Here is a 15194-nt window from a genome sequence, read left to right on the forward strand (position 1 = left end):
CATTTTTCCCAATTTAATACCAAATTTGTTTCTTCACACCTAGACAAAACTTTATCCAAATTTTCTAGGCACGAATCAAAAGAATCTCCATAAACTGAAAAATCGTCCATAAAAACTTCCATGATATCTTCAATGAAATCATTAAAAATCGCAGTCATACAACGTTGAAATGTTGCAGGTGCGTTACATAGACCAAAGGGCATTCTTCTATATGCAAATGTTCCGTAAGGACATGTGAAGGTTGTTTTATCTTGGTCATCCGTGTAAATGTATATTTGAAAGAATCCGGAGTAACCATCAAGAAAACAGTAGAAAGCATGACCAGCTATCCTTTCGATCATTAGATCAATGAAAGGAAGAGGAAAATGATCTTTCCTAGTTGCTTTATTTAGATTTCTATAATCTATACAAACCCTCCAACCAGTAGTGGTTCGCGTAGGTATTAATTCACCTTCTTCATTACTTACAACTGTTATGCCTCCCTTTTTAGGAACACAATGGATTGGACTAATGATGCGGTTTCTGCGAAACCTCACTAAGGGATAAGTGTACCCCGTCGTTACCAAGTAATAAATTTCTGGTTTAAGTCCAGGTTATCGTCCACAGGATTTATTTCTGCAAGTATCAAGCTACTCGATCTCGGATGTTATCTAGGCTTAGGGGGTTTTGAGTTTGGTTTGTTTAATTAATCTACTCCTAGGTTGAATTATGCTAATCCTAGCTAAGTTATCTAATTCTAACTAAGTTATTCTAACCCTAACTAAGTTACTCTACCCCTAATTGATCTTTTACCAAAGCAATTAACTGAATGAACATGAAGGAATACGATGATAACAATGATAGAATGTTTAAGCAATTGAATTGAAACTAAGTCGCTTGTGTCCAAGGCGATTAACCCGACCTATCCTCCTAAAGTCCCTAGTTCGTGATTCCCTTGTAAGGCCGAAACTAGCTCTAAGGCTCAGTAATTTGGGCTTAATCTTCTATAGGGTCGTCAATCCTATAGGCACTGACTAGGTCAGATTCAGCTCGCAATATGTGTCAACCTAATTTTGGGATTATCGAATGAGTTAAACCAATCAGACAAAGCGTGAGACAAAGATTAAAACATCAAAACAATTGAATGAACAAAAACTATATTATATATCAAAGATGAATGTATTGTCACGAAGTTACAATAAACCTAGAATTCATAGCATGTATCAGAGGCTAGACAGAATATAAAAGAAGAAAAATCCCTTTCAGGGAACCTGTCTACCAATGCAGGCGTCTTTCTAGGATTTAAGGATGGAGCTTGAGTAATCCTCGGTGAACGGAGCTTCGAAGGTATCTTCAATGGAGGTTTGAAGGATATGGAGGAGGTGGAGAGGATTTCTCAAGGTGGAAGCTAAGCTAATTACAAAAGTAAAAGATATTTAAATTACAATGGAAAAATCCTATTTATAGACGCATCTCGGGCCTCGTTTTGACCTATTTTCGTGTCCTTATTGGTGTAGGAAGACGTGGGGCCGAACGTGGCTTCGTGGGGGCGGAATTGGTCTTTTTGACCAATTCCCGCAGGGCTGCTCGGTGAGCAGGGCTGCTCGGTGAGCAGGGCTGCTCGCGCCGAGCAGCCCCCTGCTCGCCGAGCAGGCGCCTGGCGCCCTGCTCGGTGAGCAGGCTCCTGCTCGCCGAGCAGGCCACCAGGGGCCTGCTCGGTGAGCAAAAATGGCCCGTGGGGCCCTGCTCGCCGCGCGTTTTCACCCGAAGCGTGCTCGATTCAAGCTTGATGAGTTCCATGCCCTTTTTCGTCCGAACTTACACCTGCACACGCATAAAAACTCTGGAAAACATTAGTCCAAAAGCCAAATTGATCCGTCAATCGCTCATTTTAAGCAAACGCTTCGTTTGGTGCGACTTTTGACGCACCAATTAGCTTCAAAAGATAACGGAATTCTATTATGCATGCTATTTCGGCCGTATTTGCCTAAATTGATCATAAAACGAGCCTAAACGACGAAAAGTAAATAGAACGTTTCCAATTCCTAACTAACTCATACAAAAGCATTTAAATGCGAGAATTGCTCACTTATTAACCAAATAACTCTAAAACCCGTCCTAAAACCGTACCCAAAGATAGGGGTTTTTGACCCCTATCAAACCTCCTCGCACTTAAAACTTTACTTGTCCCCAAGTAAACTAAAAACTAAACCCGCCATCACAAGCAAGCTAGAAAACCTCCCGGTTTGACTAAGTGCTTGACACAACTTCGAGCATCTGTAATTACATGCATTCGGAAATACAAAGTAGAGACACGATATCCAAAAGCCGCATTTCAATTATCATGGGTCATAGTTTTAAGCAAATGGACACATGTTCAATTAAACGAGTTTAAGGGGATCGCTAAGTAAAACACCTCACCATAGGTAGTTCACTCATTCACACAATTTTGGTGGCTAAAGTGTTTACTCTCGGCTTATGTTCTTGCTTAGGATTACGTTGATTTTGCACGTTCATCCGAGTTCCTCTACTATGCTATATGACTCCGATGACATCAAAAACAGTCTCTAATTGGGGTTGTAATGTGGTTAGAGGGTTAAAGGTACAACAAGGGTTAAAAGCTCTAGCGCTACAAAAACAAAGTTAAAATGGCTTTAGCAAATACGAAGTGACTGAGCTTTTTATTCATCCCTTATTTTTTTTTTTTGGGATGTTTTCTTGAGACGTTTTTGATTTTTAGGAACTGGGGAATGAAGTTTTTCCCCTTTTGTTCGTCTCTTTTCTTTTCTTTTTCTGTTTCTGTTTTTCTCTTTTTCTTTTTGGGGTAGTGATGCTCATTCACTTCTTAGCCTTTTGGCTTGCTACTGAAATGCCATAAACAAAGGTAAAGTGCTAGAAGAAAGCAAAGGCTCAATTTCGAGCTTTGCAAAAACAAAGGTTAAATAGCGAACCAAGTTGTGGTTTGCAAAAACGGGTTAGAACGAAAGAAAAATCTACAAACTATAAAAATGTCGGCTCAAAGGGGCTTCCTCGAGTGGATGAAAAAGAAAAAATAAGGTAAAGAAAAGGATTAATTCTAATGAGGCTGATTCATCGTTTATCATCTCAAATCATTGCATGTAGGTTCAACACAGTATTAGGTGCAAAATCTGTAATCTTCCACAAGTCAAAGCATTCACAAAAAAATGTCAAGAAAAAGAGCTTTTTGATGTTCGCTCTTAGGCTCAAATTCAGCTCACAATTCTTTGGGTTTCAATTTTGTGTTTACTAGTTTTCCCCAAACTCAAGTTTAATATCACATGCCTTCAATTCTTAAGTTATCTACCTAAGTAATGATTTTAGCATTTCTTCAAAAGTAGGGTCTAAATGCAAACTGTAGCTCATGCTTTTACAGATACAAGAGTTGTGTCCTATGCCTAAACTAGTTGTCATGCAATTTTAGATTCGGTTCTCAGCCCTCAAAGACAAATAACGAAGTTTAGATTCGAAGGAGGTTCACGGTTTTAGGTCCTAAAACATGCAAAAACATAAACAAAACCTAAAAAACGCTAAACTAAACTAGACACGACGCAACAAAAATTTAAAATTTATACAATTTTTGTAAGTTTGTCTACCCCTCCTCCTCACACTAAAACATGCAATAAGTTCCAACATTGCATCACAAATCATGAAGTACGAGTGTAAAGAGTTAGGGTGGAGAATATAACTTACTGATCATCTTGAAGACGGAGGATTTGGACACCCGATGTGTCTTTACCGAGATAAAGTTTGAGTCGATGTCCATTTACTTTCTGGGTGGTTCCATCATTCAACATAATCTCAACCATACCGGAGGGATGTGCATCAAGAACTGAGAATGGTCCATACCATCTACTCTTGAGCTTGCCAGGGAAGAATCTCAATCGGGAATTGTAAAGCAGCACTTGGTCGCCTTTTTGGAAGGTTTTCCACTGTACTTTTTTATCATGCACCCTCGTGGTTCGTTCTTTATACAATTTGGCATTCTCGTAAGAGTTATATCGGAGCTCATCTAGTTCATACAGTTGTGTTAACCGTAGGTCACCTGAAAGTTTAGGGTCAAAGTTTAGAAATTTCAGCGCCCAATAAGCTTTGTGCTCTAATTCAACAGGCAAGTGACAAGATTTCCCGAAAACTAAACGGTAGGGGGACATTCCTATGGGAGTCTTGAATGCTGTCCGGTATGCCCAAAGAGCATCGTCCAGTTTAAGACTCCAATCTTTCCTAGCATTTCCCACCGTTTTCTCAAGAATGCGTTTTAGCTCTCTGTTTGACACTTCTACCTGACCACTTGTCTGAGGATGGTAAGGTGTTGCGACCCTATGCGCTACGCCATACTTTTGGAGCAACGTATCAAACTGCTTATTGCAGAAATGGGATCCCCCATCACTAATGATAGTCCGGGGGGTGCCAAATCTGGTAAAGATATTCTTTTTCAGGAATTTTATCACTACTCGAGCATCGTTTGTGGGTAAGGCTTCGGCCTCTACCCATTTAGAGACATAATCAACCGCGACAAGAATGTATTGGTTGGTGTGTGACATAGGGAAAGGTCCCATAAAGTCTATGCCCCAAACATCAAATAGCTCACAGACGAGTATGCCTTGTTGAAGCATCTCATTCCTCCTAGAAATATTCCCTGCTCTCTGACATGCATCACAATATTTAATATAACTATTGACATCACTATGCATTTGTGGCCACCAAAGCCCGCTTTGGAGGATTTTTGCTACTGTCCTATCTACCCCAAAGTGGCCGCCTGGTTCCCTAGAGTGGCATATATTAATCACTGATTCTACCTCCTCCTCAGGTATACATCTCCTAATCATGCCATCGGTGCAGAATCGAAATAAGTAAGGTTCTTCCCAAAAATATTGTTTGCTTTCAAACAAAAACTTACGTCTTTTGTTTGCATCTAAATCAAGAGGAAGAATGTTACCGACTTTGTAGTTCGCGATGTCTGCAAACCAGGGGAGAGTTTTTACCGAATATAACGTTTCATCCGGGAATACCTCCTTGATTGCCTCGTGCTCTAAGGATTGTTGATCTGACTCTAACCTGGATAGGTGGTCCGCTATCACGTTTTCCACCCCTTTCTTGTCTCTGATCTCGATGTCAAATTCTTGGAGTAGTAAGATCCAACGGATCAGCCTAGGTTTTGCATCCTGCTTGCTCATCAGATATCTCAAGGCTGCATGGTCAGTAAAAACAATTACCTTAAACAGCACCAAATAAGATCTAAATTTGTCAAAGGCAAACACTACAGCTAGCAATTCCTTTTCAGTTATTGAATAATTCTGCTGTGCATCATTTAAGGTTTTGCTAGCATAGAAGATTGGGCGAAAAAGTTTATCTACCCTCTGCCCAAGACAGGCTCCTACAGCCAGATCACTGGCATCGCACATTAACTCAAAGGGAAGGGACCAATCCGGACTCACCATAACGGGTGCTTCAATTAATTTCTTTTTCAGTAATTTAAATGCAAACATACATTCTTCATTGAAATTAAAATCAGCATCTTTCAGTAATAATTGAGTGAGGGGTTTAGTGATTTTTGAAAAGTCTTTTATAAACCGTCTATAAAACCCCGCACGTCCTAAAAAGCTCCTAACCAATTTCACATTGGTAGGAGGTGGCAGTTTTTCAATTACCTCAATTTTTGCCGGATCGACCTCGATCCCCTTCCCTGACACCTTGTGTCCTAATACTATACAATTTTGGACCATGAACTGGCACTTTTCCCAATTAAGTGAGGAGTTCCTAGAAATTTTCATGGATGATTTTAATGTTGTAGGACCTACTTTCGACCAATGTCTTAAAAACTTGGACCGAGTCTTAGAACGTTGTGAAGACAAGAACTCCATGTCAGAAAACATAGCCATCATACAATGTTGGAATGTGGCAGGGGCATTACACAATCCGAAAGGCATCCGCCTATATGCGAAAGTCCCATAGGGGCAAGTGAATGTAGTTTTCTCTTGATCCAAAGGGTCCACAGGAATTTGCATATAGCCGGATAGTCCATCTAAAGTACAGAAAAATTCATGCCCTGCTAATCGTTCCAACGTTTGATCAATAAACGGTAAGGGAAAGTGGTCTTTACGGGTGGCCTCGTTTAATTTCTTATAATCTATGCATACACGCCAACTCGTAACCTTTCTAGTTGGGATTAATTCCCCTTTTTCATTTTCCATTACCGTTGTTCCCCCTTTTTTAGGCACGCATTGAACCGGGCTTACCCATTGGCTATCAGAAATCGGAAAGATGATACATGCGTCGAGGAGTTTTATAACCTCGATTTTTACCACCTCTTTCATGTTAGGGTTGAGCCGTCGTTGAGGTTGGGCAGATGGCTTGATCTCTTCCTCAAGGAAAATTCTATGCGTGCAGATTTTGGGGTCGATGCCTTTGATGTCGTGGATCGACCATCCAAAGGCTCCTTTATGTTCCATCAGCACCTCCACCAATTTTTCTTCCTGTTCAACTGTCAACAAAGAAGAAATAATAACGGGTAAATCTGTGGGAGGTTGAAGAAAAACATATTTCAGATTATTGGGTAAGGGCTTAAGCTCTAATTTTGGAGGTTCCTCTAACGAGGTCTTAGGCTTAGGTTTGATCTCACGATCAAGGTCCTCTTTTCTACCCTTAACCCAATAACATTTTTCAGGTGGGAGATCTTCAAATGGCTCACTCGAGTTTTCACATTCCTCACCACCTAGACCGAGTTCTAAAGAGGCATTTCTTATATCAAGGTCAACTTCCTCAACACATTCATCTATTAGTGCATCCACAAAGTTACAACTTTTGGAGCGTTCTTGAGGAAATTTCATGGATTCATAAACGTTAAATGTTACCTCTTCATCCTGCACCCTTAGGACCAATTTACCTCCATGGACGTCTATTAGTGTCCTACCGATTGCAAGAAACGGTCTCCCAAGAAGAATGGGGACGGAGTCATCTTCTTCCATATCGAGGACCACAAAATCGACCGGGAAGATCAGTTTATCCACCTTTACCAACACATCTTCAACTATGCCTCTAGGCCGTGCAATTGACCTATCCGCTAGCTGCAGTGTCATGTTTGTTGGTTTAGGTTCTCCGAGCCCTAATTTCCTGAAAATTGATAGAGGCATAAGATTAATACTTGCTCCTAAATCGCATAATGCCCTATCTATGTGCATGTTGCCTATCCTACACGGGATGGTAAAGCTCCCTTGATCTTTAAGCTTGGGGGGTAATTTATGGGTGATTATGGCCGAGCATTGTTCTGTTAAAGCCACTATCTCATTTTCCCCAAACTTCTTCTTTTTCGACAACATGTCTTTAAGAAATTTTGCATAGTTCGGCATCTCCTCTAGTGCTTCCATTAATGGAATGTTTATTTCTAATCTACTAAGGATTTCCGAGAACCGGGCAAATTTCTTATCTAGGTTGGCCTTTTTCTGCTTCTGAGGGAATTGCAGTTTTGGTGCATAAGGCCTAACCACTTTTTCTACAGCTATTTCAGAAGCTGAGGTTTCAGATGCGGGACCGGGGTTGCTTACCACTTCCGGTTCCCTACTTACCTGAGGTGACAGAGACATTTGCGATGGAGGTGCCACGAGTGTGTCCACTTCCTTGCCGCTCCTTAGGGCGATGGCTTGAACCGCCTCTTCTTGCAAGAGGAACGCCTCGTGACATTCCCTTTCTTCTTGTCTGATTGTGGCGAGCTGGTTACTCAGGGTCCTGCATGCCTCCTCGTTGGCTGCCAATCGGACGGATATCTCTTTTAGGAGAGTCATTATTCCTTCTGAGTACTCTGTTTGCCTGCCATAAAAATCAGAGTTAGAATGAGGACATGGAAGAGTATCCATGGGTGCTATGTAGGGCGTCGGTGGATATCGTGTATGCTCCTGATCGTAGTAGTTGCAAGTTGAAGGTTCAGAATTATACCTTTGATGATTACCCAAATAACTTACATTCTCACCTCTAGGTACGTAATAGTTGATGTGGCATACACTACCGGGGTGATTCTGGCCGCATCTCTCGCAGAATGGTATCCTTGGCTGGTTATTTTGGTTGTATGAAGCCACAAGGAAGTCCATTTTTGTGTTAAGATCGTTCATGGACGGGTTCGACGCTCTGTTGTCCATAGTCGCTGGAAGAACGATCGAATTTAAGTAATAGTATATCAACAAGTATTTATATATACAAGTATGAATGATATTAACAAAGAATATATTCACAAAGAATGCCTAAACTAACAAGTCGACCTTTGGTTCGATATTGCAGAAGAAATAAATCCCCGGCAACGGCGCCAAAAACTTGGTGCGGTTTCTGCGAAACCTCACTAAGGGATAAGTGTACCCCGTCGTTACCAAGTAATAAATTTCTGGTTTAAGTCCAGGTTATCGTCCACAGGATTTATTTCTGCAAGTATCAAGCTACTCGATCTCGGATGTTATCTAGGCTTAGGGGGTTTTGAGTTTGGTTTGTTTAATTAATCTACTCCTAGGTTGAATTATGCTAATCCTAGCTAAGTTATCTAATTCTAACTAAGTTATTCTAACCCTAACTAAGTTACTCTACCCCTAATTGATCTTTTACCAAAGCAATTAACTGAATGAACATGAAGGAATACGATGATAACAATGATAGAATGTTTAAGCAATTGAATTGAAACTAAGTCGCTTGTGTCCAAGGCGATTAACCCGACCTATCCTCCTAAAGTCCCTAGTTCGTGATTCCCTTGTAAGGCCGAAACTAGCTCTAAGGCTCAGTAATTTGGGCTTAATCTTCTATAGGGTCGTCAATCCTATAGGCACTGACTAGGTCAGATTCAGCTCGCAATATGTGCCAACCTAATTTTGGGATTATCGAATGAGTTAAACCAATCAGACAAAGCGTGAGACAAAGATTAAAACATCAAAACAATTGAATGAACAAAAACTATATTATATATCAAAGATGAATCTATTGTCACGAAGTTACAATAAACCTAGAATTCATAGCATGTATCAGAGGCTACACAGAATATAAAAGAAGAAAAATCCCTTTCAGGGAACCTGTCTACCAATGCAGGCGTCTTTCTAGGATTTAAGGATGGAGCTTGAGTAATCCTCGGTGAACGGAGCTTCGAAGGTATCTTCAATGGAGGTTTGAAGGATATGGAGGAGGTGGAGAGGATTTCTCAAGGTGGAAGATAAGCTAATTACAAAAGTAAAAGATATTTAAATTACAATGGAAAAATCCTATTTATAGACGCATCTCGGGCCTCGTTTTGACCTATTTTCGTGTCCTTGTTAGTGTAGGAAGACGTGGGGCCGAACGTGGCTTCGTGGGGGCGGAATTAGTCTTTTTGACCAATTCCCGCAGGGCTGCTCGCCGAGCAGGGAAGGCTGCTCGGCGAGCAGGGCTGCTCGCGCCGAGCAGCCCCCTGCTTGCTGAGCAGGCGCCTGGTGGCCTGCTCGGCGAGCAGAAATGGCCCGTAGGGCCCTGCTCGCCGAGCGTTTTCACCTGAAGCGTGCTCGATTCAAGCTTGATGAGTTCCATGCCCTTTTTCGTCCGAACTTACACCTGCACACGCATAAAAACTCCGGAAAACATTAGTCCAAAAGCCAAATTGATCCGTCAATCGCTCATTTTAAGCAAACTCTTCGTTTGGTGCGACTTTTGACGGACCAATTAGCTTCAAAAGATAACGGAATTCTATTATGCATGCTATTTCGGCCGTATTTGCCTAAATTGATCATAAAACGAGCCTAAACGACGAAAAGTAAATAGAACGTTTCCAATTCCTAACTAACTCATACAAAAGAATTTAAATGCGAGAATTGCTCGCTTATTAACCAAATAACTCTAAAACCCGTCCTAAAACCGTACCCATTCACTATCCGAAATAGGATAAATAATTCCATTGTCTAAAAGTTTAGTCATCTCATTTTTTACTACTTCTTTCATGTTCGGATTTAGGCGTCTTTGCCTATCCGCTTTAGGTGGCTTATCTTCTTCTAAGTGAATTCTGTGCATTACAATACTTGGATTAATACCTTTTAAGTCTGAAATTTGCCAACCCATACTTCCTATCCTATTTCTAACAACTTCTTTCAATTTCTCTTCTTGGACTTGTGTTAATTTGTTAGAGATAATAATAGGTAGAGAATCGCCTTCGCCTAAGAAAGCGTACCTCAAATGACTTGGTAATTCTTTAAGTTCTAATTTAGGTGGAACTATAATTGAAGGCGGAACTGGTCCATCTTCTCGAATCAAAGGTTCTGGGTCCTTATCTTCTAGTTCCTCACTCATTATAGGTTCTATTATTTCTTCTTTTTGAACAATGTCATTTACACATTCTTCAATTAAATCAAGTTTCATACAAGCGAAATCCTCCATAGGATATTTCATCGCTTGATTCATATCAAACTCAATCTTATCATCGCCTATTCTTAAAACTACTTTCCCTTCCGACATATCAACTAGAGCACGTCCCGTGTTCATGAACGGTCTACCAAAGATTAACGGACAGTCTACGTCATAAGTAAAATCTAAAATAACGAAATCGGTAGGAAAAATAAATTTGTCAACTTTAACTAAAACATCATCAATTATACCGTATGGTCTTTTAGTGGTTTGATCCGCTAATTGCAAAACCATATTGGTACGTTTGATGTCTTCTTCTAAGTCTAACTTATTAAAAATAGATAATGGCATCAAGTTAATGCTCGCTCCTAAATCACAAAGACAACTTAGGAATTCAATATCTCCCAATTTACATGGAATGGTAAAACATCCGGGATCCTTGAGTTTTGTGGGCAAATTACTTGACACAATCGAACTACAATCTTCAGTTAGTGAAATGGATGAAATTCCTTCCCAACTGATTTTCTTTGAAATTAAATCTTTGAGGAATTTACCATAATTGGGAATTTGCCTAATCGCATCCATAAACGTTAAAGTAATATACAAATTCTTAAGTTTGTCTAAAAATGTTAAAAGTTGTTTGTCATAGTCCTTATTGCGGACTTTGTGTGGAAAAGGTGGTTTGGGTACAAAAGTTTTTGTACTAGAGTCAATCGGTGCATCTTTTTGTTTTAATGTATCTTCTTTGGGCTTCGATAAATCAGTTCCAGGTAAGGTCGAATTTCCGGGCCTAAGTAATTTTTCCCTGAACGAAGAGTGATAGCCTTAACATGCTCTTTCGGATTTTCTTCCGTATGGCTTAGAAGACTTCCCTCTTTGCGGGATGGAATTGATTTAGCGAGTTGTCCAATTTGAATCTCCAAATTATGGATTATGGATGATTGGTTTTTAATAAGCTGATCGAATTTATTCTCGATCCGTTTAAAACCATCGGCGTGATTACTTATTTTTCCACTCATAGCATCAATAAATTTGTCGATTTTAGAAGATAAAGTGCTAATCGTCTCTCTGGATTGATTTTGATAATTAGTAGTACGATTTTGATTAGCATTAGCATTATTATTATCTTTCCAGTTAAAGTTAGGATGATTTCTCCATCCAGGATTATATGTATTGGAATAAGGGTTATTATTTTGGTTTTGTCCTTGGACAAAATTTACCTGTTCAATTTCACTCATACCTTCGTAATCCACATCCGTTTGGATTGGTTGACCATTAGGATCACACGGTGCCATAAACCTATCAATTTTGTGCGACAAGGCAGAAAATTGGGCTTGCAACATCGCTACTGGATCAAGATTCATTATACCTTTAACTGATGAAGTAGTTGAGGATGATGGTTTCGCTGATGGTACGTGTCCACGTTCCGCGGGCCACATACTGCTGTTGATTGCCATTTCCTCCAAAAGTTCTCTTGCTTGGGCAAATGTTTTCTTCATGAATAACCCTCCAGACACAGCGTCCAATGAACCTCTAGTTGTAGGATTTAGTCCATTATAAAATGTTTGCATTAAAAGTTCAGCGGGCAATTGGTGGTGTGGGCATAAATGTTGAAGTTCTTTAAAACGTTCCCAACCCTCATAAAGAGTTTCATTATCATTTTGAGAAAAAGATGTTAACTCTTTAATGACTCTTGCGGTTTTTGCTAAAGGAAATTTTTTTGATAAAAATGCTTGGGCTAATTGCTCCCAAGTCTCAATTGATGCGGCTGGCATAGAAGTTAACCATTCTTTGGCTCGATCCTTCAAAGTAAAAGGAAAAAGGCAAAGTTTGATTGCTTCTGCAGTTACATCAGTAATTTTAAAAGTGTCACAAATTTCTAAGAAATTTGTCAAATGGGTATTAGGATTTTCGTTAGGTAACCCGTAAAACGTTACATTATTTTGCAACATATTAAGCAACGCAGGCTTAATTTCAAAATGATGTGCATTAATTTGGGGTCTAACTATACTGCTTGTTACACCGGCCACTCCTGGCCTAGCGTAATCCATAAGTGTGGCCATAACTTCTGGCTCGGTAATTTTAGTTTTTATTGGGGTTTTGTTTTTCTTTTTCTTTTCTTTCTTGTTCTTTTTAAGAGTTCTTTCAATTTCTGGGTCAATAGGATCTGGTGACATGCCTGAACTTCGAGAACTGTGCATGAACTTGAAATTTCGCACGAACCGAAACTACCTACAAAACAGAACTTGAAAAAGAAATATGTTAGTAATTGAAAATAAATAAAATGTAAAAGTTTGAATAAGTATGAATAAACCTAGATTCGTAATAAAACACGAAAAATTTAAAATTTTGTCAAAAATTTTGGCGTTCCCCGACAACGGTGCCAAAAACTTGTTGAGCGATTTCCGCAAGTGCACTGTATACACTTGTAGTAATAAAAGATATCGATCCCACAGGGAACGTTTTTCGAACAAAACTAATTTATAATCGGTTAAATTTACTTTAAAGGTTTATAATATGGAAAATCGTTTAATCGGTTTTGGTTTTGAAATTGGTAGAATGAGAATTAGATTAGAATATGAAGATGTTAGAAAGTATTCTGATTTAAAAATGAATTTGCAAAACAGGAACGTTTTAGTACTTTAGAAAAGTAAACAAGTATATTTGTTTGCATTAAGCAAAGAAAACAACTTTAAACTTTGTACGAATTATAAAAATGAAATAAATGACGGAACCTCTAATTAATTGGCTTTGAACGCGACAAAACCCTTTCGGGATAGTTGCCCTTAATCAAATTAAAACTCTTTCGAGATAATAATTTGCCTAACTGTTCAACAAAGTTTCCTTGTAAAGATTTTGGATTAAATACGTTTTAATGAAAACACCAGCAGTCACTTTAGTGGATTGGTTACCATAAGTGCTGCATAAAAATCTATCGAATAAAACGGACTTTATTAGATGAAATATAAATTGATACAAGTTTACAGAGAACATGGAGCATTGAATTCTTTGACGGCGTGCAAGTGAACGGGTTGTCAATCCTTTCCTTGGGTTTCATTAGAGTTTGTCAGGCTCAGGGGCGAATCCTCTACTCAATCTTCTCGTTGAATCTTCGTAATAGAGACTGGGTCGGTCTACTACCAAAATGAAAACTAAACTGGAACAATGTCTAAACGCTACTGAGTTTGTTATTATTTAGTAAACAATGTGTGTACATCATATTGCTTTTTACAGAATCGAAATCTAACTTCTGAATCACTTGACTCGGAATTTCTGCATAAATTCTACACTAATCTCTTTCTTCTACACATATAACATTATATTTCAATTCTCCATCAACTCTTTATTTATAGATGTTGAAGAGTCTTGATTGAAGTGTCGTGTCCGTTGTGAAGGATCGTGTCCGCTGCGAAAGGACGTCTTTATCCACCCGAACGATCGCGTTTCGTCGAAAACGAAAGTGTGTAACTAGGCTTCTAAAATCTCCTGCTCGTACCGAGAATATTAAATTCTTAACCGAGAATGGGGGAGCAACAATTTGTACTTCAGACGAAGGGAAGGAGGGCTGAGGGACGCGTGTCGCGACCGTGAATATTGGGGGCCGCGGTCGCGGCACGGAGCGTTTTTCACCTCTTCGGCTCTCGTTCGTGTCCTCGACTTGGCGTTATTAATTTTCGTCGTCTTCGACTCCTTTTGTAGGGCTTTTCTTCTATTTTTGAGCTCTTTTTACTCCTATTTGGATTTTACTAAATATTTATGTACCTTGCAAGAAAGAAACATATTCGGGAGTAAAAGTATTCTAAATAGGTATAAATAGCATAAATTCGTAGCAATATTGATGTAATTATTGATGATATTTTAGGTATATTTTTGGCTTAACAGCATTGACAACCACCAAACAGTTAGACCTGATATCCACATGCTGAAAATTATGAAGCTTCAACCAACTAAGAGCTTCCTTGATAGAGAGGGCCTCGGCTAAAAATGAATCAACATTCCCATCCAATGCACCATGTTTAGCAGCAATGCAAATACCAAGATGATTCCGAATAACAAACACATACGAACAGTAGTTCCCAGGAATGAACACCTCGACATCGACATTGCAGGCACAAAATGACTCAGCAGGAAACAACCATCTAGACAATATAGACTGCGAAGAAATAGAAGACTTTGCCTTTAATTCCTGCGCCTTATTCCAGTCAGACAACATCCTTCTACTATTATCAAGCACAATAATTGGAGTATCAATTATTTTTTCCCAAACAACCTTATTCCTATGATTCCATAATGCAAAAAGCAAATAAACAACAGATATTGTTAGCTCAATTGAAGCACTAATGAGAAGATCAGCAAACCAGCCAAAGAAATCTGCAGAATAAGCCATTCGATCATCATTAAAGAAAAGCAACCAAACTTGTTGAGCAAAACCGCAACCAACAAAAACATGGAATTCATCCTCTCCATCAGCCTGACAAACAGGACAAGAGACAGGAATATTAGCGCGACGGTAAAGCAAATTATTAACCGTGGGCAAGCAATTACTGAATATCCGCCATAAGCAATTTCTGATCTTAAGTGCCACATTTAACTTCCGTAGGACCTTCCAGTTTATAGGATGGGAATTGGAAATCATATTTTCAAACACACCTAGCTCCACCAGATAACCACTTTTAACCGTAAAAATACCCTTCCTATCAGCAATCCAATACCAGGAATCAGAAAGACATAGATGACATCTCGGGATAGATAAAATTAACGTGAATATTGTTCATTAAAAATATCCCGAATAACATCCTGCCGCCAAAGACCATTCGAGCTAATAAGATCATTTACCATACCAGTAGGCAGGGATACAT

The 15194-nt window shown here is 39.3% G+C and overlaps 1 non-coding gene across 1 annotated transcript; it reads left to right on the forward strand.

The window, feature by feature from the left end:
- The first annotated feature begins 11922 nt into the window (after window positions 1–11922).
- LOC136225157 (small nucleolar RNA R71) lies at window positions 11923–12029 on the forward strand. The gene has a single exon (XR_010686888.1). It is a non-coding gene; the product is annotated as a small nucleolar RNA R71 (small nucleolar RNA).
- Window positions 12030–15194: the final 3165 nt, after the last annotated feature.

This window comes from Euphorbia lathyris, chromosome 3 (genome assembly GCF_963576675.1).
Source record: "Euphorbia lathyris chromosome 3, ddEupLath1.1, whole genome shotgun sequence".
NCBI classification, from domain to species: Eukaryota; Viridiplantae; Streptophyta; class Magnoliopsida; order Malpighiales; family Euphorbiaceae; genus Euphorbia; species Euphorbia lathyris.